Source organism: Theropithecus gelada, chromosome 11 (genome assembly GCF_003255815.1).
Source record: "Theropithecus gelada isolate Dixy chromosome 11, Tgel_1.0, whole genome shotgun sequence".
NCBI lineage: Eukaryota > Metazoa > Chordata > Mammalia > Primates > Cercopithecidae > Theropithecus > Theropithecus gelada.
In genome coordinates this window covers 62,138,715-62,160,829 of record NC_037679.1, presented here as the reverse complement: position 1 = coordinate 62,160,829, position 22,115 = coordinate 62,138,715, and positions in this window count along the sequence as shown.

Below are 22,115 nucleotides of genomic sequence, written 5' to 3'. Positions count from 1 at the left end.
CCTGCTAGTCAACAGCAAAAAAAAAAAAAAAAAAAAGAAAAGAAAAAGATTATAATTAATAGTAACAATAATAATAAATGCAGCTATACAGGGGCTCTTACTATGTGACAAAAATTATTCTAAATATATCTCTTTAATCTTTATTGCACCCCACTGAGAAATGTGCCATCTTTCACATGGGAAAACTGAGTCTTGTAAAGGTTAAAGAATTTTCCCAAACAACTTGTGTCTTGTGACTTCATCTGTTTTTGCTGCTATAACAAAAATACCTGAGACTGGGTAATTTATAAAGAATGGAAATTTATTTCTCAAAGTTATGGAGATTGACACTCCAAGATCAAGGCATCGGTAGATTTGATTGCCTGGTAAGGACTGCTCTCTACTTTCAAGATGGTGCCTTGTTACTTCATCCTCCAGATGGGAGAAACACTGTGTCCTTACATGGAAGGCAGAAGGTAAAGCGAGTCGAAAGCTGCTGCATGAAGTCTTTTTTTATGCATAAGGATCTTAATCCCATTCTCAAAGGAGGAGCCCCCACAGCCGAATCACCTCTTCAAGGCTCTACCTCATCATACTATCACATTGGCAACATCTGAATTTTGGAGGGGACACATTTAAACCACAGCAGCTGGTAAGTGAAGGAACTGTCATTGAACTTGGGCTATGTAGGTATAAAGGCTATAGTCTTACTACAATATTAATCTCAGGCGAAGGTCCTCCCACTGCCTGGCCATTGGCTTCCCGCCGATTGGCTATTTGGTACTAGAGTCCAAATGCCACCATAAGATTTTGACCAAACTTGTCTTGATGCTGAGCAAGAAGCTAGGGTGCCTCCCTTGTAGTCAGACTTCCCACAACTTCCCAGCGCTGTGCAATTCCACTTGTCCAGAACAGAAATATTTCTGTTTCTTGGCAAATATTGATCTTACTGCCTGGCTAGTGTCTTTGTTACCACAGTTCCTCACTAGTCTTTTATTAATTTTAAATGATAATTATTTCATAACTCTCATGAGGTGAGGAAAAGAGCCCTGAATTGGGATCAGAAAACCTGAGTTTTTGTCCAAGCTTCAATACTATGACAGTTTAAAATGTTTTCAGCTGAGAATCACAAAACTCTATCCGAACTACCTAAGGCAGAGAGAGAAGCATTTGTTGTCTAAACTAGGAACCCCAAATGGTGACTCTAATTGCAAACACAACTGTATCAAGGGATTCAAATAACAGCATTAGGACTCTGTCTCTCTCACTGCATCTATCAGCCCTATCTGCCGCTGTCTTGGCTTTTTTCTTGGTAGACTCATTTTATTTGACAGTAAAAATGTTCTCCCCCCCACCCCCACCAAACTCCTACATTTTTCTTAATACTAGAAATCACAAAAGTAGGTTAACTTGCTTGGCATCCATATAAATCCCTAAGTGAGGATGTTGTTGGCCCTGCTTGGGACAAGTGCTTGACCATTAACTCGTTACTGGGTCCAGGATGATATATTTAGAAGGGCCAGCCTGGGTCAGGAGTGTATTTCTGCAGTAGGCAATGTGGGACCAAATGATTAAGCAACACATCAGTGGGAGACATTTATTCCTGCATTGAAAAGGAAAAAAGATGCTGGGCAAGTAGATGTAACAACTCTCCACAACAGCCCCTCAAATCTTCCAAAAATGAAGCACATTTATGCCCCTTCCCAAGGCAGCCGACCCAAAGCCTCATCTATTTACTGCATCTAGCTCAAAGTTCCAATCTTCTGGGTAGATGTGCAACCTTCTTCATCAAGTCCAGATGTGGCTTCTTGTAAACAAGTTAAACCAAAAGCAAGTTATTTGACCTTATGTAAGCTCCCCACCAACACACACACAAAACACTCAGTACAGGTTGAGCATCCATAATCCAAAAATCTAAAATCCAAAATGCTCCAAAATGTGAACTTTTTTGTGCACCTACCTGATGCCATAAGCAGGAAATTCCACATCTGATTTTATGCGATGGGTCATAGTCAAAATGCAGTCAAAATTTTGTTTCATGCACAAAATTATTTTAAATATTGTATAAAATAACTTTCAGGCTATGTATATAAGGTATATATAAAAAATAAATGAGCTTTGTATTTAGGGTTGGATCTATTCCCCAAGATACCTCATTATGTATATGCTAATTTCCCCAAATCCAAAAGAATTCAAAACCTGGAACACTTCTGATCTTAAGCATTTTAAATAAAGGATATTCAACCTGTATATAACATGAAACAAGGGCAGACCACTAGCAATAAAAAGCCTCAATTCAAGACAGAGACGACTGGTAAACTAACTGCCTCTAGTCCTTAGCAACGATGAAACCCTTGACCTAGTAGTAGAGGAGGCTCCTTGATTTGACCCTAAATATATGTTCTAGGATCTACTTGCTTTTGGCCAGTTCTGCAAGCCAGCAACCAAAATCAAAATTCTTTCCTAGACATGGTCTTAAATTCTGCTTTATTATTTATTTTATCCCTCTGTACTTCTCTTTCCCTCTCAACTTAGTATTGGCTAACTGGAGGCCATCTCAAGCAGTAGATACATCTAGGAAGACAGCAAACTTAATCTGAATTCCACCAAAATTCTTGTTAATTGAGAAATTTCTGGGGGCCTTTGTTATTCAACATCTTCTCATTGATAATTTTCTGCACTTTGGGATCCAGAAATAAATAACTCTTCATCCCTATGTCCTCCATATTTCTGGACTGTCTCTCTTCCCTTTCTTTTCTTTGCAATGCTTGCCTGAGGAGCATCTCTTTCTTGGAGCTCTTGTAATATACCCAGAATCAACCAAAACACACTAACATTGAGCACTTACAAATTTTTGCCCAGAGCAATAGACTCCAAACGTACTTCTGCCTTCTAATTGCTGCAGGCAATCATTTCAGCAAGCATCTGAACATCTGATCTGGCCGCTCTGTTTCCTCGCTATCTGAACACCAAATGCTAAGCCATTGCCATATATTTTAGATTTTTATTACAACGGCACACCACTTTGAGTATTAGTAGCGTAAGCTACGCTGCTATAATATATATGTGTGTGTGTATATATATATGTGTGTGTGTGTATATATATATATATATACACACACACACACACAATGTTCAAACACTGTGGTGGTTTATTTCTCATTTACATGTCAGTCTGAGTTAAACATGTCCCTTGTTCTTGGGTGGCACTTCTCCACATGGTGAACCAGGAGCCCAGGTTCGTCAGGTTCCTTTTGTCTTTTGGAGCTACCATCCCCTTGCTTTTGTCTTCATTCAGTCAGTAGAATGGTTAAAAGAGAGCACGGAAGGTCCTCATCACTTCTTAAAAGCTTCAGTTCAGAAATGACATACATTACTCCCAATCATCCCATAGATGATGTAGAATTCAGTCTCTAGGAGTGCGGGAGAGAGTGAGAAATGTTGTCTAGCTACAAGGCCAGGAAGAAAGGGAAACAAATTCTCAGTAAACAGCAGGAAGTCTCTGTTGTGTTGAGTGAAGGAAAAAAATGTGTCTAAAGGGAGGGAGTGGTTAATTCTGCCAGTTGAAGCTTAGGGAGCACGTAGTTGAGAGCTGATATGCAGCCAAGTGATGTGAGTAGCTGATGATGTTAGAGAACATTTTTATGGAAGTAACAAGATAGAAGCTGGATTTCTGGGGGTTGAGGAATGAATGGGAAGGGAAGAAATGAAGGCAGCAAATGTAGTCAACACTTTCAAGACTTTTGTCTGTGAAAAGCAGGAAAATGCTGGGAAATGGAATAGATGGAGAATTTTATTTTTTTTAATTAAAAAGACTCAAATACGTGTAAATATTGATGGGAAAGGTACCAACACAGACACACACACACACATACATACACACACACACACACACACAGAGACAGAGAGAGAGAGAGAGAGAGACAGAGAGACAGAGAGAGATCGCAAAAAGAGTAAATAACAGATGGTATAAAGACCCTGAATGGGGTATTAGTCTGTTCTCACACTGCTGATAACATACCCAAGATGGGGTAATTTATAAAGGAAGGAAGTTTAATTGACTCATAGTTGCACAGGGCTTGGGAGGCCTCAGGAAACCTACGATCATCACGGAAGCAGAAACAAACACTTTCTTTTTCACATAGTGGCAGCAGGAAAAAGTGCAGAGTGAAGGAGGATGGGAAAGTCCCCTATAAAACCATCAGATCTCATGAAAACTCACTATCACAACAACAGCATGAGGGTAACTTTCCCATGATTCAGTTACCCTCCCATGACGTGGGGATTATGGGAACTACAATTCAAGATGAGATTTGGGTGGGGACACAGTCAAACCATATCAGGGTAGCAACAGCCTTACAGAGTAAGAGCTATCTTATTCTTACCCTTGTGTTCTTTTAAATACATTTTCCTTGCCATGATGGCAGAAAATAAATGACATTTGCTCTTGTCAGATGAGAAAAGAATAAAAATAATTGCCGTTTTCCATGTAACAAATGTATGTTACTGGCTCCTCCTCCTGCTAAAATATGCAAGAAACAGAAAAATAAAGTTAGTACTTCTAAAAGATGCCATGTCATATTAGAAGAATTCCCTTACTTGAGCAATTGCTCTCTTGCAAGGTACAAGGCTACCCATTATCTCAAGTAAGATATTATTAACCCTAATTTTTACAGGTAAGGGATCTTAGACTCAAACGAGTTAAATATAGGTTCTGTCATCAGTTAAGGCAGGAAAAAGAACACTCTCAATTTATTTTATGCAGAAAAAGGTTTTATATAGGAATCTGGTTACTTAGTACATCATTGGGAGAGTTGAAGAAGAAAATTTTAGTCTTGACCTCCAGCACTGATTCTCAGAAAACTGGTGCCAACATCATGGCTGTTCTTTTCATATTCTCTGGAACTGTTGATTCAAGAACATACTATGATGGTCATAATGGAGAAAACAAAATGCCACTGCTGATGCCACTCCCAGTGTCTCTTGACATCCAGAAGCAAAACTAGACATTGGAATGTTGCTTCAGAAAAAGAAAGTCCCAAAGACTTTGCTTGTCAACAACAAAGGCTAAACATAGCACAATAGCTCTGCCTCTCTTTCACATTTCAAATCTCATACAAGAGCATCTAACTGGGGGAAACTAATGTGCATTTAAAAAAGTAGCTTTAAGGGAATCTGAGAAATATATTGGTTATATTTGCAACCTTTACAGAGTCATGAATCATACAGCATAGAGTTTAAATGGGTACTAAAAGTCAATTCACTGCCTCCACCATAGATGGTAATCAATAACCTAGAAATTTTAAAAAATCTGTTTAGTATTGTCATTCCTGGATATGACAATAGAAGAATTTCCCAATATAGAGTTCCACAATATTTTTTCTTCTGGAAGTTAATAGTTATGCTTTAATGGTACATTTGGAATGTGCTAGTTGAAACCAAGTTAAAGTATTTCTTTATGCAGGACTTCTTGGAAGCTTTGATACAGGTGTAGGTTATCTATTGCCACAAAAATGCTAAATAACACCCCCAACAACTTGATGGCTTAAAGCAACAACCATTTATTATTGCCCATAAGTCTACAGGTTGACTACATGGTGTGCAGATCTCGGCTTGCTTACATGTCTTGGAATTGTCTGGCAGTTGACTGCTCTAGCGTAGCCTTGGCCATGATGACAGGGCAACTTGATTCTGTTGCATGTGTTTCACCTTCCAGCCGGCTAGCTGGAACAGAACAGCAGAGAAGCAAGAGGAGGAGTGGAAAAGCACAAGAGCATCAAGCTGGATAACCTCTACAGTCCAAGGCAAGACACATAGCCACACAAAAAATGGATCAAGGGGCAGGACATATATTCCACCTTTCGATAAAAGGATCTCCCAACGTTACATTGCAAAGGACCTGGGTCTAGGGACAGCTGAATAATTGGAACATCACTATAATCAATTTACCACAATACGCTAATATCCATTATAGTTATTCAAGAGGGGAATAACGTAAGAAACATTTTCCAAATTTTTTAACTAGGGAATATTCCTTTTAATGGAGATCTTTTAGGAATATCAATTTGGAATTTATTAAACTATCACAAAGTTAACTTATACACATTTATTTATATATTATATCCCTTTTCCTAAACATATATCTACATTTTAAGAGAAACAAACAAACAAAAAACCCTGTTTCCCATAAACTATGTGTTAACTGTATTCTTTGGGTTTGGAGGGTACAGTGCTGGGGAACTACTCCATCTGCTACCAATAGAAGTCTTTTTTTTTTTTTTTTTTTTTTCTTTTGAGACGGAGTCTTGCTCTGTCACCCAGACTAGAGTGCAGTAGCTTGATCTCCTTGAGCTCGGCTCACTGCAAGCTCCACTTCCTGGGTTCACATTATTCTCCTGCCTCAGCCTCCCTAGTAGCTGAGACCACAGGCGCCCATCACCACACCTGGCTAATTGTAATTTTTTAATAGAGATGGGGTTTTACTGTGTTAGCTAGGATGGTCTTGATCTCCTGACCTCGTGATTTCTGCCCGCCTCAGCCTCCCAAAGTGCTGGGATTACAGGCGTGAGCCACCGCACCTGGCCCCTACCAGTAGAAACCTTTCTAGGTGAAAAGCATTTCCTGTAACAAATGATTAAATTAAAAGGGCAGAGGTAATCTTGACCAAGAAAAAAAAAGTACACCTATTATAGAGGCATATTATGGGTTAAATTGTGTACCTCAACAAAAAAATATATTGGAGACCTCCAACAAGGTCAGAATGTGACATTATTTGATGATACAGTGCTATAGTTTGGATATATATGCCCTCCAAACCTAATGTTGAAATTTGATCCCCAATGTTGAAAGTAGGTCCTAATGGGAGGTGTTCAGGTCTTGGGGGCAGATCCCTCATGTATAGATTAATGCCCTTCCTGGAGATGGGGGTGAATGGGTTCTCACTTTTATCAGTTCTCTTGACAGCTGGTTGTTAAAAAGGGCCTGGCACCTCCCTCCCCTCTCTCTTGCTTTCTCTCTTGTGATGTGATCTCTGCACATACTGGCTTCCATTCCCCCCCGCCATGAGTGGACAAAACTTGAGGCCCTCATCAGAAGCGGATGCTGGCACCATGCTTTCTTGTACAGTGTGCAGAACCATAAGTCAAATAAATATCATTTTTAATAAATTACTCAGTTTTGGGTATTCTTTTATAGCAACAAAAACGAACTGAAACAGAAAATTGGAACCAAGAAGTGGGGTGTTGCTATAAAGATACCTGAAAATGTGTAAGCAGCTTTGGAACTGGGTAATGGGCAGTGGTTAGAAGAGTTTGGAGAGCTCAGAAGAAGACAAAAAAGATAAAAGAAGGTTGGGAACTTGTTAGAAATTAGTTAAGTGGTTGTGATCAAAATGCTGATAGAGATAGGGACAGTAAAGGCCCAGATGATGAGGTCTCAGATGGAAATGAGGAAGTTATTGGGAGCTAGAGTAAAGATCACCCTTGTTACACTGCCACAGCAAAGAACTTGGCTACATTACTTTCATGCTGTAGGGTTTGTGGAAGGCTGAATTTAAGAGTGATGGCCTAGGGTGTCTTGTGAAAGAAATTTCTAATCAAGAAAGTCTTCAAGATGTGGTGTGGCTACTTTTAACAGCTTATGATCAAATACAGTAGCAAATAAATGATCTGAAAGTGGAATTTATAATTAAAAAGGAAGCAGAGTGTAAAAATTTGGAAAAATCCTCAGCTTGGCCATATGGTAGAGAAGGAAAGAGCATTTTCAGGAGAGAAATCCAAGGGTGCTGTGGTGCAAATGCTTGCTAGAGAGATTAGAGGCTCTAATCGTCAAGATTAAAGAGAAAAAAAGCCCTGAATGCATTTCAGAAAGCCACCCTCCCATCAGAGGCCAGAGGCCTAAGAGGACAGAATGATTTCGGGGGACAGGACTGGGGTGCCACTGTGAATCCTCCTGTCACAGCCCTCAGGAGGAGCCAACGCTGCTGACACCTTGATTTTGGACTTGTAGCATCTAGAACTGTAAGACAATATATTTCTGTTGTTTAAGCCACTCAGCTTGTGGTTTTCTGTTATGGCACTAGTGACAAACTGATGCACTAGTAAAAAACATCTATTGTTTTTACTTTTCTGTCATTCATTTCACCTATAGTTCCTTTGAAGAAACTCTCCTCCCCTCCTCTCAGTTCGTGTGATTCTTCTGGGTTTCATCCAATTTGTAGTTTTTGGAGTTAGCACATGACTCAGGCCTAGCCAATCAGTGTGTCTAATCCCCTAAACACAGTGGAAACAGCAGAAGATTTGCTGAAATTTTTCTTAGGAGTTGCTATGCTGATAGAATGTAGGCCTGGAGCTAGTGGTGCCCACCTTGTTAGCATAAGGAGAAAACCTCCCTGAGAATTAAGCCGTTGTAAAGAAAAGTTAAGCTGAGAGATAGGGAGTAAAAAAGTTCTAATAATACATAATGTGAGCAATCAGATACAACAGTTCCTGAAGCTGTATAGTCTTGTACTTTTCCATAGATGGTCAACAAATTCTCTCTTATTGTTCATATTGGTTTGATTTAGGTTTTTCTCGCTAGCAACTGAGTTTTGGTTAAATGATATAGCTACTTATACCAATTCACATCCAACTGCCTCTTGACTGTCTCTGTCCATATTTTTTTCCTTCTTAACTTCATTCAAAATTCTTGATCCTGGAGTTCCTCCCCTCATTGGAGAGGTGAGGAGAAACTCTAGGCCACCTCTTCGCCTCCTTGGTTTATATGAAACTTGAAAAAAAAAGGAAACTGTAATTTGATGTTTTATAGATTTCTTTCTTCTCTATATCTCCATTTTATTGCACATTCAAACTCAATTAGAGCAAGTTTTGCTTTAAAGTGTCAAGGATACTTTGGAGAAACAACTTGAGGACAATCTAGATCTTAGCTAATCTTATCACTCATTACTGAGTACATTAAATGCATAATTAAAATTGAGATGAAATACCAACAATGAATGAAAATGAGGAAAAATAACTAAAGACTTAACATTCCCAAACATATCTTTTTCTTTTAGACAAAAAATATAAATTTGAAAATAAAGATTGAGCTGGGTGCAGTGGTTCATACCTATAATCCCAGCACTGTGTGAAGCAGAGGTGAGTGGATCGCCTGAGCCCAGGAAATCAAGACCAGTCTGGGAAAAATGAGGAAACCCTATCTATACAAAAAATACATAAATTATCCAGGTGTGGTGGCACATGCCTGTAGTCTTGGCTACTAGAGAGGCTGAGGTGGGAGGATTGTTTGAGCCCAGGAGATCAAGGCTGCAGTGAGCCGTGAGCATGCTACTGTACTCCAGCCTGGGTGGCAGAGCAAAACCCTGTCTTGAAAAAAGAAAAATTTTAAAAATTGTACAATTAGAATGTATATGAAATTTTACATCTATCCATGAAATGATATACACTGGGTAGGGTGTGTAAGAAACTAAAATGTTCTGAGCTGTCTGTGGTCCTGAAAAGCCCATTATTAAAAAACATAGATACTGTTTATTATTTACTGTTATTGTAAGTAATAATGAGACATTTTTCCTAAATGACAAAACCATTCCTAAAGAATGCTGAATAAAACAGAAATTTGATTTCATCTTCCTTGACTTTCATTACTCCTGAGCAGATAAATTAGTGGAGTAGATTACTTTCCTTATTCTGGCAGATAGCTTTATATTACAATCACGTGTAGCTACAAAGTAATAATAAATACAAACAGTAAAAGAAAATCACTAAAGAGGAACTAGAATTTCCCATCTTCTTTTGGCCTTAATTCACAGTTGTTTTATAAAGAGAAACATCCAACTATCTTATCAAAGCTTAAATATTGTCACGTAATATTCTTTGCTAAATTTTTATTTCTAATATTCGTAAATATGAGCCTTTCCACAATGATGTCATTTCTTTTTATTATAAATATGTTGACAAAGAAATGTAGCTCCATATTCTTGATGCTTTCTCTACTTGAAGCTCTTTTTCAACTTGTTTTGTTTTTGTTTGTTTGTTTGGGCTTTTTTTCTGTTAAAATGAGAGGGGAGGAAATATTTCTACAATCTGGGTGTCCATCATGGTCATTGAGCTTTCTATAACATGGTTTCCCACAGAGTCGAAAATGTACCTGTGGAGAAATGCTTTCCACCCATTTTATAGATTAGGAGAATTGGCATTCATCGCACATAACGTTGTACAATAAGTAGGTTATGGGATCCAAACTTAGAACTGTCTAACTTTATGTCTAGCATTAGTCTTCTTCAAGCAGTTTTCTTGGTAACTTACCAATATAACAGGTTCTTTCTTACTTTGCACTTTATGGTTATTCTCTACCATTTCAAGAAGGTATTTTTTTCTCCCCAGCCAGGCAATAAGCTCCTAAAGAATTCAACTCATGTTTCACCTTCTTTGATAGAGAGAAGTGTGTGACCTTGGGATCAGAGTACAGGCTTTGCAGTTGACCAGGCCAGGTTTTAGTTCTTGGATGGCTAAACTGTTCTGAGTCTCAGTGTCCTCATTTATAAAATGGAATTAACATTAACTATATGATGAAATTGTGTGCAAAGAGTTTAGCAAGGTATCTGATGCATGAGGATGTTCAATAAATGTTAGCTTTTATATGTGTAAGATAGGTAGATACATAGATAGATAGATAGATAGATAGATAGATAGATAGATAGATAGATAGATAGATAGATAGATAGATAGATAGATAGATGCTATGACGGATACTTAGCACATAGCTTAAATTCTTAACAAACAAAAAGAAGATGTGATTTGTCAGGCATTGTGGAAGGTATTATGCGATGACTTAAATATTCAAGTAATATTAAATGCTTTATTGCATGCCAAGCATTCTGCTAAGTTTTGAAGACAATAAAAGCAAGTATAATACTAGTTTTCAGAGGAGACTCAATATTTTTGTTGGATTTGACTTTAATGTTGGTTTGCATGTACACACTTCTCTTTGCCTCATTCTACATGTTCTCTCAGCAGTTTATCTCATTCCTGTGCTTCAACAATTGTTTCCAGATGAATTTGTAAATTCATTTAAGTTATTTTCCTTCAAGGCACAGCTGCCTCCTCTTGATGTCTCCTTCACCTTACCCTGGCAGAGCATTTCTCTGGTGCTTCCATTATGCATTGTACACATGCCCATCCAGCTGTCACCAGGCCTGCCTATTCCTTCCCTGCAAGGTTGGAAGCTTTGTGATGGCAGGAACAAGCACTTTTATCTTTGAATCCACAGTACCTAGGACAGTGCCTGGAACACACAGGGACCTCTAACAAATGTGCAATGATTGAATGAATATATAGTAGAACTCTAATAGTTTGTCTCTTTAGTATCCCATTCTCCCTTCTTACAGAAACAGCAGTTAGATTTTCCTTGAAAGAACTTACTAATACCCTCCTCCCTAGCCCCATGCAGGGCCAACATGATCCAGTTTAAATCCTGAGCAGAAAGACACAAAAATCAAAGAAGGGCAGCTTTTATTAATTTTAGTGATGCGGCCCAAATGTACCTAGTAGGTAATAAATAGTGAATTTTTGTTGAAGAAACAAAGAAGAGGGAGGAAGAGGGAAAAGGGAGGGAGGAAGGGAAGGAGGGGAAAAGGACCAGTTTAGGATAGTCCTCTGGTCAGGTCTGCAGAGGACAGCTAGAAAGAATCAGACGGGCTGAGCCACAGACAGAGAGCTGTAAACTCTGTGCTCTGGATGCCTCATGTCTCCTCGACTAAACAGCTCTTTATCTGAATGGCTGCTTCCTTGCCTGGACTATTTTGGTACATCTATTATTGGCTTCCATTTAGTGTCTGTTTATTTAAATCTGCTTTCAACTGGAACATAATTCTCTTGATTATCGGTTGATGCTGCGACACAGTAGGAATACAGATAATTGTCACTGTGCACATTCTGCTGGAAATGTAAAATTATTATCTTTAGAGCCTTTGAGTAGGGTATTTGAGCATGAATGTTATGCAGCTCGGGCACGTGGAATTTGTAGAGCACTAATTTGTTGGCTCCCTGGCCTTCCTTCACTGGCTGTCATGTGAGCCTCCCCCAGGAACGCAGGCAGACACCCAGCTCCCTGGAGCATCCTGCCATTTACCTACTCGTGAGCAGAGTGCAGTCTCCACTAACACAGAACATCCGGGTTTCTTACATGGTTATCAGAGACTGAAGGGACTGGGGAGACTGCTCAGACTGTGGATGCTGGTCACTGTCTCAGGCGCCCCTGACTTTCGGGGGCTGCCCTACCAGGGCACAGAAACTGAGTGGGTGGGGCATCTGCACAGCCCAAGGAGACAGCAGCCTGAAGGCATGTGGTTAGAGTGGGGACTGAGGCCACAGTTCCCCAGTTTCCATCCCTCCATTCTTCACTGGCCTCCCTTTCCCCTCACCTGCTCCCCACCCCACTTCATTCTCCTCACCTGCCCCTCAGCCCGCACCACCTGCTACACCCCTGCACACCTACCTCCAGACCTCAACTCCCCACCCTAAACTAGGTGCCTCTTCATTTACAAGCAGCATCACTAATTGCTTTTTAGGGTCCCTTTTCTGCTCTCTGTTCAAAATTCACGGGGCGTTCCCCAGCTCCTTTTATGCTACTTTTCTGAACCTTTTCAGACTCTTACAAACTTAGCACTTTCTGTGCCTCTTTTAGTCTTTGCGAGAAGAAAGAGACTTGAGAGGTTTTTTTTTTTTTTTTTTTTTTTTGGCAGTAAAGCTTCTTCTCCGGTACCCCCTCCCCCGCCCTCTCCCTACCCCCTGTCTCCACCCCCACTGCCCCCAAAGCACACGCATTGGCCCTCCTCCCACTGAATGGGGCTTTGTGCAGGGAATTTCCGGAACATAGCCCAGTGCCCAGGCCTCTGTGTGAGGAGAGGAGGGGCCCAGCCGGGCAAGGAGACCCTTAAGCCCACCCCATTACCACGGTCACTGTTTGCCCTGGATTCTCTAAAAGGCCTATTGTTGCCGGTTGCCAGGTATTCCTTAGCAACACTTAAGCCAAGCTGCCTACCCTATTTAGGCCCAAAACTTTTCAATGGCCTCCAAAACCCGTGCTTGTCAGCACTGTAGACCGTTCCTCAAACAGCCTCAGAGGGGAGGGAGAAACCAAACCATCCCCCAGCCGTCTCTGCCTTTCAAATATCTGTGTTTGAGGCTGCTTGGGGGCTTCTTGTCATTTGCCTAAGATCACCAGGCCAAACAATTGCAATTAAAATTTCTCTCTCCCCAACCCTGCATCTCTCTTCTCTCCCCAGCCCCCCACCCTCATTGCAGACCCCTCGCTAATTTAATATTCAGCTGGGGCTGGGTTTCATCACATTTTGCAAGGGCCTCCTGACTTTTCTTCTTGACCATTTCAAAGGAAATTGCTTTATTATTTTAGGTCAGCTTTGGTGGACTTGCATGCAAGGGTTTAGACTCCTCCCCAGCTCTGGCAGGGAGGAAAATAATCGAATCACAGAAGGAATCCTAATGATGGTCCCCAGATGAGGGTCTGGAGGCCCAGATCCGGGAATGGTCTGGATCAGGTTAGCTATTTACTAACAGATGGGGTTCTGGAGCCTGAGGCACCTGACCCCGAATCCTGTGCTTTTCCTCACTGCAGAAAGTGAAAGTAATATGAGAAACAGATTGTCCAAGTGAAAAAACAGCCTGTGCACCTCAAAAACTACAAGTGGAAGAAGAACAGGTTCTGGTTTTAGAGGAATATAGCATCCCAGGCCTGAGCACTCTCCACTCCTTTCTTTTTCCAGCCCCAGTGACAGGATTCTGGGAGGCAGGATCTGAGGTCTCTTTGCTACCTTACTTTCCTCACTGTAGATACTCAAGGCACCTCTCCCAGGTCCTGAATTAGACAAGGCTAGACTTAGCATTCTAGACTGTGAGAGTCATTCAGCTGCTCCATCCTCACCACCCCACCCTTGCCATTTGACAGAAACAGAATGACTTGCAGGATGTCATATTGCATTTAAAATAAAATCAAGCTCCCCATCAGTGTCTGCAGGTCCAGGATAATCTGGCCCTAGCTGATCCACCAGGCTATCTCTCCCAGTCTCAGTTCATTCCAGCCACATCTACTTTTTTTGGTTCCTCAGATAAAACAAACTCACTCCAGCCTCAGGACCTCTGCCTTGCTCTTCTCCCTGCCTGGAAAGCTCTGCCCCCAGATCTTTTTGGGACTGTATCCTTCTCACTGTTTGAGACTCAGGTCATAACAGTGAACAGAGACTGCTCTCTTCGGAAACCATCTCTGTTATCACTCTATAAGCTCAACTGTATCTGTTGTCCTCTTGAAATTTCTGTATAGCATTTATTATTATAAATTATTAAAATTGATGATTATTTACTCTAGATAGCGATTATATTATATTTATTGCTATCATCATTGTTACATTATTAATAGGCATTCAAAGCTTATTTATTGCCTGTCCCATCCCCAAATATAAACTCTACAAGAATAGGAGCTTTGCTATAATGTATGTATCTAATACAGTGCCTGGAACATACAAGATGTCAATAAATATTGGATAAGTAAGTAAATGAATGGCTGTGCTCATTGATGACAGATATGAAAATTATAACTCAAATCCTCTATCCTCCAATATATGTTTTGTTGGGGGGAGTGTACACATAAATCTTTTTTCTTGGGGAGTATGTCTTTTTCTTGGGGAGTGTAAAGAAACAACACTGCTGTGTTTTTAAACACTTCCTTATTACCCAGTATTTCCCAACCCTTTCAAATATATAGTATTACTATTATTATTGCTCTTCTAAGAAGCCTTTTTAGCCATTTTTTTCCTAATTGGCTTCCATGAAATTACCAGGGATATGCTATTTTTATACTGTCCTTTGAAGGGCTACAGATCATTGTAATATCTAAGATTTTCCTCCACCCCAAGAACCAATTTTTGCCTCCGTGAGAGTGATATAACCTCCCTTGAGAATGCATGTCACAACCAGTAGAGTCATTTGTAGAAAAACATACGGATTTCTGAAGGTGCCACAATACCAGGGAATTAATTCTGTCAAATATGAAAATGGAGGAGACTTGTCTCAGAGCTTCAGTGTGGAAGAACTCTAACCATAAAAATTGACAAGAGTGGGCAAAAAGGACAGTGGATGTGTTAACTTTGGGCTTCAAGCCCAGCCCTCATATTACATACTTCACAAAGGTTTTTTAAAGATCTTTAGAAAAAGCCTTTCAGCTTAGGTAAATGTGGTGTTAAACCACTAATCGCTAACCCCTTGCCTCTTCTTACTTAGCTCTTAATCAGATTATACAAAAGCTTTCAGATGTTCTTGCTGTCTAAAGCCAGTGTGTGAGGATGAGGTAGGGTTTCTAACATGCTGGTTTGGAAGTGTGAATTTTAAAATTTCATTGCTCTATGTGTCCACAAAATAAAGTCTTTATTTTAAAAATTCGCACTACCTCCTGAACACACCGGTAGATTAGAGACTGACGTATCTATAGACAGTATGTTCATTCATGCCCTCATTAATTAAAAAAGTGTTTATTGAGTCTCACCTATGTGCCAGGCACTGTGCTAGAAGCCACTATGTCTTTTTCATAGAATTTGTACATGAATACCAGGTACTAGGGAATGAAATCTACTGTTTTCAGGTCACATGATAAAAAGCATAATTATAATTTGGCCTCTGATATAAACTGCCTATGCATAGAATTATTGAAAATGCTACAGAAGTTCCATCATTTCCTTAGTAGAAAAGATAGATGTCTATTCTTATGTAGTGAACATCTATTTTGTTGCTGTCCAGTGTCCTTCCTTTCCTTCTTGTGGTTATACCAACTCTACCTTCTTCGAGGAACTAAGCTCCCCCATTCCATTGTGGTTCTGGAATTACTGCAATTCAGAGTATCCCATTCCTCACCTAGAAGAATGACAGAAAACTCCTTGCTAAGTGGTTTCCTCAGAAATGGACGATGTGGCCCCAAAGTCATGAGAAGAGTCTCTGAGTCCTTCTACCTTTTGCAAATACAGGAAATACACTTAAATCCTCACTTAATGTCATCAATAGGTTCTTGAAACTGCACATTGAAGCGAAATGACAGATAGCAAAACCAATGTTACCGTAGGCTAATTGCTATAAACAAGAGTTAACATCATACGGCATATTTCTGATTATAAGACTTCTAAATAAAGGCCAAAACACTTCTAATATTAAGCATTGAAACAAATGGTAGCTAAATATACATTTAAGGAGATTAATACAAACAAGTAAGATAATCATTTACCCAATTATTCCAGTTCAGAATAGCAAGTGGCTATGTGCTCAGGGGACCAGGCAGGAACTCACCCTGGAGAGGATGCCGTTCCATTACAGGATGCACTCATGCCCACACCCACACTCACTCAGATGGGAACAACTTAAACACACCAATTCACCTAATGTGCACATCTTTGGGATGTGGGAGTTAACCAAAATACCTGGAGAACATCCATGGTGACATGCAGAGGACATGCAAACTTCACACAGACAGTGGCCCTGGCCAGGAATCTTTTTTTTTTTTTTCCTCAATGTCAGACCAAAAGGGCACTGAATGAAACAATGTTGTTCAGGGATCTGCTGTACTAAGTGATTCCACTCTTTCTGCTCAAGGGGCTTGAGAGGGAAGGAAGAGACCAGTTTTAGAAGGTAAAGGTCCTGAAGGATCTGGAAGCCTGCTGTTGCTCACTGCTACCACAGTGAAAAAAGAAGAGAACCAGAGGACAAGTCAACCCGAATTCTGAAAAGGGAGCTTAAAGGTTACATCAAGTCTTGGATTTAGACCTGGGAGTCAAACCAGGAGTTCAGAGTTAATTAGTGCCACCCTGGAGAGCAAATAAATCAGGAACTGGCAGATATGGACTGCATCATTGTTTCATATACCATTTGGTGTTTTTGTTCATTTCATAGACTAGCAGGAAGGTAAACCGAGTGGCTGGGAGGCTAACAGAGCCACTGGCAGAGAAGAGTCTTGGAGAGTTTTAATTTCTCCTTTTATAAATGTCTTGATCCATTGACTTCCGAGAAACATTTATTGTACACGTATCTTCCTTCCTCTTTCTCATATTGATGTTCCCAGATTATTGCATTCAGCCCTTCTCTTTTCTCATTCTTCCACACTTTTCTCATCTACCCCTGTGGTCGGTTGAACCATGACTCCTATCCCAAAGATGTCCACACTCGAACTCCCAGAACCTGTTTAATGTGTTAGCATACATGTCAAAAGGGATTTTGCTGATATGATTAAGTTAAGAATCTTGAGATGAGGTTATCTTGACTTATCTAGATGAGCAGGCAGGTCTGTATGGAAGAAGCAGATGTGACAATAAAAGTGAGGTTGACTAAGATACTTCGAAGGTGGAGGTAGGGGCCACAAGCCAAAAAAAGAAGGCAGCTTCTAGGAGTTGGAAAAGGTAAGGAAGGAAAACTGCCTCCTAGAGCCTACAGAAGGAATGCAATCCGACTGAAACCTTTATTTTCGTCTCAAAAGACTCATTCCAGGCTTCTGAAAAATAAGATTTGTGTTGTTTTAAATTCCTAAGTTTATAGTACAGTCATCTCCCCTTATCTGCAGAGGATATATTCCAAGGTCCCCCGTGGATACCTGAAATCACAGATAGTACCAAACCCAATATATAATATGTTTTTCCTATACAGACATACCTATGATAAAGTCTAATTTATGAATTAGGCAGAGTGAGAGATTAACAACCATAACTAATAATAAAATAGAACAATTATAACAACACACTGTAATTAAAGTTATGTAAATGTGGATACTCTGTCTCTTTTTTCTCTCTCTCTCAAAATACGTTATTGCACTATGTTCAGCTATTTTCAGATTGTGGTTGACTGTAGGTAACTGAAACCATGGAAATCAAAACTGCAGATAAGGGGAACTACTTAATTTCTTAAAGCAGCAGTGGGAAACTAGTTCATTATTATTTTCTAATAATTCCCAAATTTATAGACCTTCCATTCTGACCCCTTTCTTGAATGCAAAATCCCATTTGTAACTGAAACTTGGACATCTCTGCTTTGGTGTTTTCCAGGTACTTTACATTCAATCCGTCAGTGTCTTCCCTATACTTGCTACCTATGTTGTGTTAACAGCCTCCCCACCTACCTGAAAGAGGTTCATTTAGGAGACTTAAAGCATTCTTTAGTTCTTCTTTTTATTAATTATCTTCTATGAACTGTTGATCTATAATGTTCTGTTTGCTTACCTACCACACCAACTACTCTAGTTCAGGTCTTCATCTCTGAAAAGTTGATTATCCTAACAGCTTCTTAACTATCCCCCTGCCTTCAGTCTCTGCACAACAAGTCATACTTAACAATGTGAACAATGTTTTTTCTTGTAACTGAGCATATCACTCTTCTACTTGAGAATATTAATTGGTTCTATTGAGGCCAACACACTTACAAAATAAAGTCCAAAATCTTTAGTACATTCAAATATCTTTGGCATCTTGCTGCTCAATCTTATTTTTGCTCATTTTACACTTTTTTTTTTGCTCATTTTGCTCACTTTTTGATTATTTTGCTCAGCCCTTATCACTCCTTTCACATTAAATGCACACATGCATGCACACACACATGCGCACGCAATAATCATAGTAGACTACATACAATTCCCCATCCAAAGGCCTCTATATCTTGACGCTTGCAGTTTTCTGTACCTCACATAATCCAGTCTTCTTTGCCAGGCAAATCCCTTCTGTGATGGCTAATATTGAGTGTCAACTTGATCATATTGAAGGATGCAAAGTATTGTTCCTAGGTGTGTCTGTGAAGGTGTTGCCAAAGGAGATTAACATTGGAGTCAGTGGACTGGCAGAGGCAGACCCACCCTCAGTCTGGGCAGGCACCATCTAGTCAGCTGCCAGCATAAAAGGAGGCAAAGAGCAGACTTGCTGAGTCTTCTGGCCTCCTTCTTTCTCCTGTGCTGGATTCTTCTTCTGCCTGAACGTCAGTCTCCAAGTTGTTTAGCTTTTGGACTCTTGGACTTACACCAGTGATATAACAGAGACTCTCAGGCCTTTGGCCACAGAGTGAAGTCTGCACTATTGGCTTCCCTACTTTTGAGGTTCTGGGACTCAGATGGGCTTCTTGGCTCCTCAGCTTACAGATGGCCTATTGTGGGACTACACCTTGTGATCGTGTGAGTCAATTATCTTAATAAACTCCCCTTCATGCATGCATCTATCCTATTTGTTCTGTCCCTCTAGAGAACCCTGACTAATACACCTTCTGAGCCTTGACTGCCCAATGCTAATATAAAGTTTTCTCCAAGTCTTCCACCTTCCCACTCAAAATGAAGATTATTCTATGATTCCACACCATTTACTTGTTGACGTTCTGCTATGGTATTTATCACATTGTATCATAGTCTTTTATTTGTACATCTGTGTATTCCCCACTGACGGGTGAGCTCTACAATAAGGACTGTGTCCTATTTCATCTTTCTTCTCTTAACACCTGAATCCCAATTTGCTGTATTACCTAGACCTGTTCCTAGGAGAGGCCACAAGAAGGAAAATGGATCACCAATGGGTCTGAGTCTTATTGTGGAAGGGCAAGAGGGATATAATTTAGGAATAATGGGGTAAAACAAAGGAACTCAACTTCTTTGCATAACAATGTTACTTATTGCTGCCATGGCAAGAGGTGCCTTAGAAATTACCAGGCCACTGGGTAAACATTTTATTCCTCTTTATGGGTTTAGGGTTTACCAACACAGAATTAATACATCTTCCTTCAGAGATTATGTGTACATGCTTAATGAAATAAGTGAATGTTTACCTAAAAAATATTAAAGAAAATCAATAAGTATGACTTCAATTTTCACTGCTAGGGTGATCTTAAAGGAGATATCTGAAAGGTTTATGCTGCTTTTCAATTTTCTGTATGAGCTGAAACCCCAACCCTACCTTAACTCAGCCTCTTTTGTAGAATCGAAGGTGTCAAAGGTCATCCACATATGTTCTAAAAAGCCCCCATCTCCCCCCATATCGCATTTATGGTTGACTGAGATGAAATGATACCAAACTGGGGGAAAGAACTATTGCAGGTGGAGATGTCAGGGAACAGGATTCTTCCTGAAGAGCAGGGAGTAAGAGTTCACATTAGGAAAGTAAGAAAAAGTAGACATTTTGGGAGAGAACAAAAACTGAGGACAAGGTAGCCACATTAAAATCTTAGGATATGTCAGCTGTTTAAATGGATCTAACACTATGCCTGGCACATAGTAAATGTCCAATAAGTTGCTCTTGAATTAAAATGTGAAAGATTTAGTGTTTTATATGCTTTTCCTTGGACCCTGGGACTGCATGAATTACCACACAGCTTTTGGATTTTCCCTTCTGACATTATAATTTTATCTAATTACTCCTCAACTATTCATTAATGGGCACCAAGATCACTCTTGCAGCTTTGTTTGGAGTGATGCTGGGAGATCGAAGGAGCAGGACAGTCAGAGGGAGAGTAGCCTGCTCCACATCCATGTCTCCATGGTGTCCTGCCACAAATTAACCAGTGACCCGCAGGTACAACATACAAGCCACTGAGAAGCAGATCCAAAACTCGGTTCCAGAGAAACATAAGAGGAAAATTCCCATCTTTTCAACTATTTGCTCAAGGGAGCTAGCCCTAGAAAGGTAAGTTGGGGAGGTGGGAGATGAAACACAGCAGGCTGTTGGAGTTGGCTGGTACCAGCTTACAAGAGTCAATTGCTAAATTTTCCTATTGTTAAATATTGTCATGATTAAATGTTAAGTTGTAGAATGATAAAAATTTACTAATGTAATAGCAATTCTTTATATTAATCTCCTAGATGTATGCCTGTAATAAACATGTTCAGTTTTTGTAATTTGTTGTCTTCCTATGCTGTTTGCTGTGATAACATTTATTAAAACATAATTTTATATCTGTAACTCTAATAATAAAAAATTTATTCTTTGTGCTTATGAAAAAAATAAATCTTAATTAGAAAAAAATTTAAGCTAAATTAGCTGACAACAAAATTAATTAGATTAAAAACAAAGGTAATAAAGATCTTAAACTCATCATTTCTTAACTGTTTTACTGTGTTTCATTATTATTCATGCTTTTGAGGTTATTTGTCTCTATTAATCTGTATCTGTATCATGGAAATATTATATAATGGTGTGGTACTATTCATCTCTTCACAATTCTTTGTTTAGTGATGTCATGTTGATTGCTTGAAATTGGCTATAGTGGAAGGATTTTCACCCATGGATAATGGAAAATACTGCAAAGCAGGATGCTTTTTTTTTGACAGACTCATTTTTAAACATTTTCTAGCACACCACTGGTGAATTCTGACTCTAGAGCTATAGAAATAGTCACTGGAGCCTGTAATTCCAGCATTTTGGGAGGCTGATCACCAGTTTAAAACCAGCCTGGCCAACATAGTGAAATTCCATCTCTACTAAAAACACAAAAATTAGCCAGGCATGGTGGCATGCACCTGTAATCCCAGCTACTCAGGAGGCTGAGGCACAAGAATCACTTGAACCTTGAGGTGGAGGTTGCGATGAATGGATTCCAGCCTGGGCAACAGAGTGAGACTCTGAATAAAGAAAAAGAAGAGAGAGAGAGAGAAAGAAAGGGAAGAAAGAGAAAAGAAAAAGAAATAGTCACTAGAACATTTACTGTGATGAGGCAAAGGGGGACTCATTTATTAAACTGATAATGTGTGACAGGTTTAACAGGCACTGGGACAATGATTATTAAAAAGTAAAGAAACAACAGATGCTGGTGAGGTTGTGGATAAAGAGGAATGCTTGTCCACTGTTGGTGGGAATGTAAATTAGTTCAACCATGGTGAAAGATGGTGTGGTGATTCCTCAAAGATCTAGAACCAGAAATACCATTTGACCCAGCAATACCATTACTGGGTATATACCCAAAGGATACAAATCATTCTATTATAAAGAATATAATGGAGGAGAATTTATATAAATTCTATATAAATCATTCTATTACAAATATACATGCACACTTATGTTCACTGTGGCACTCTTCACAATAGCAAAGACATGAAATCAACCCAAATGTCCATCGAGGATACACCGGATA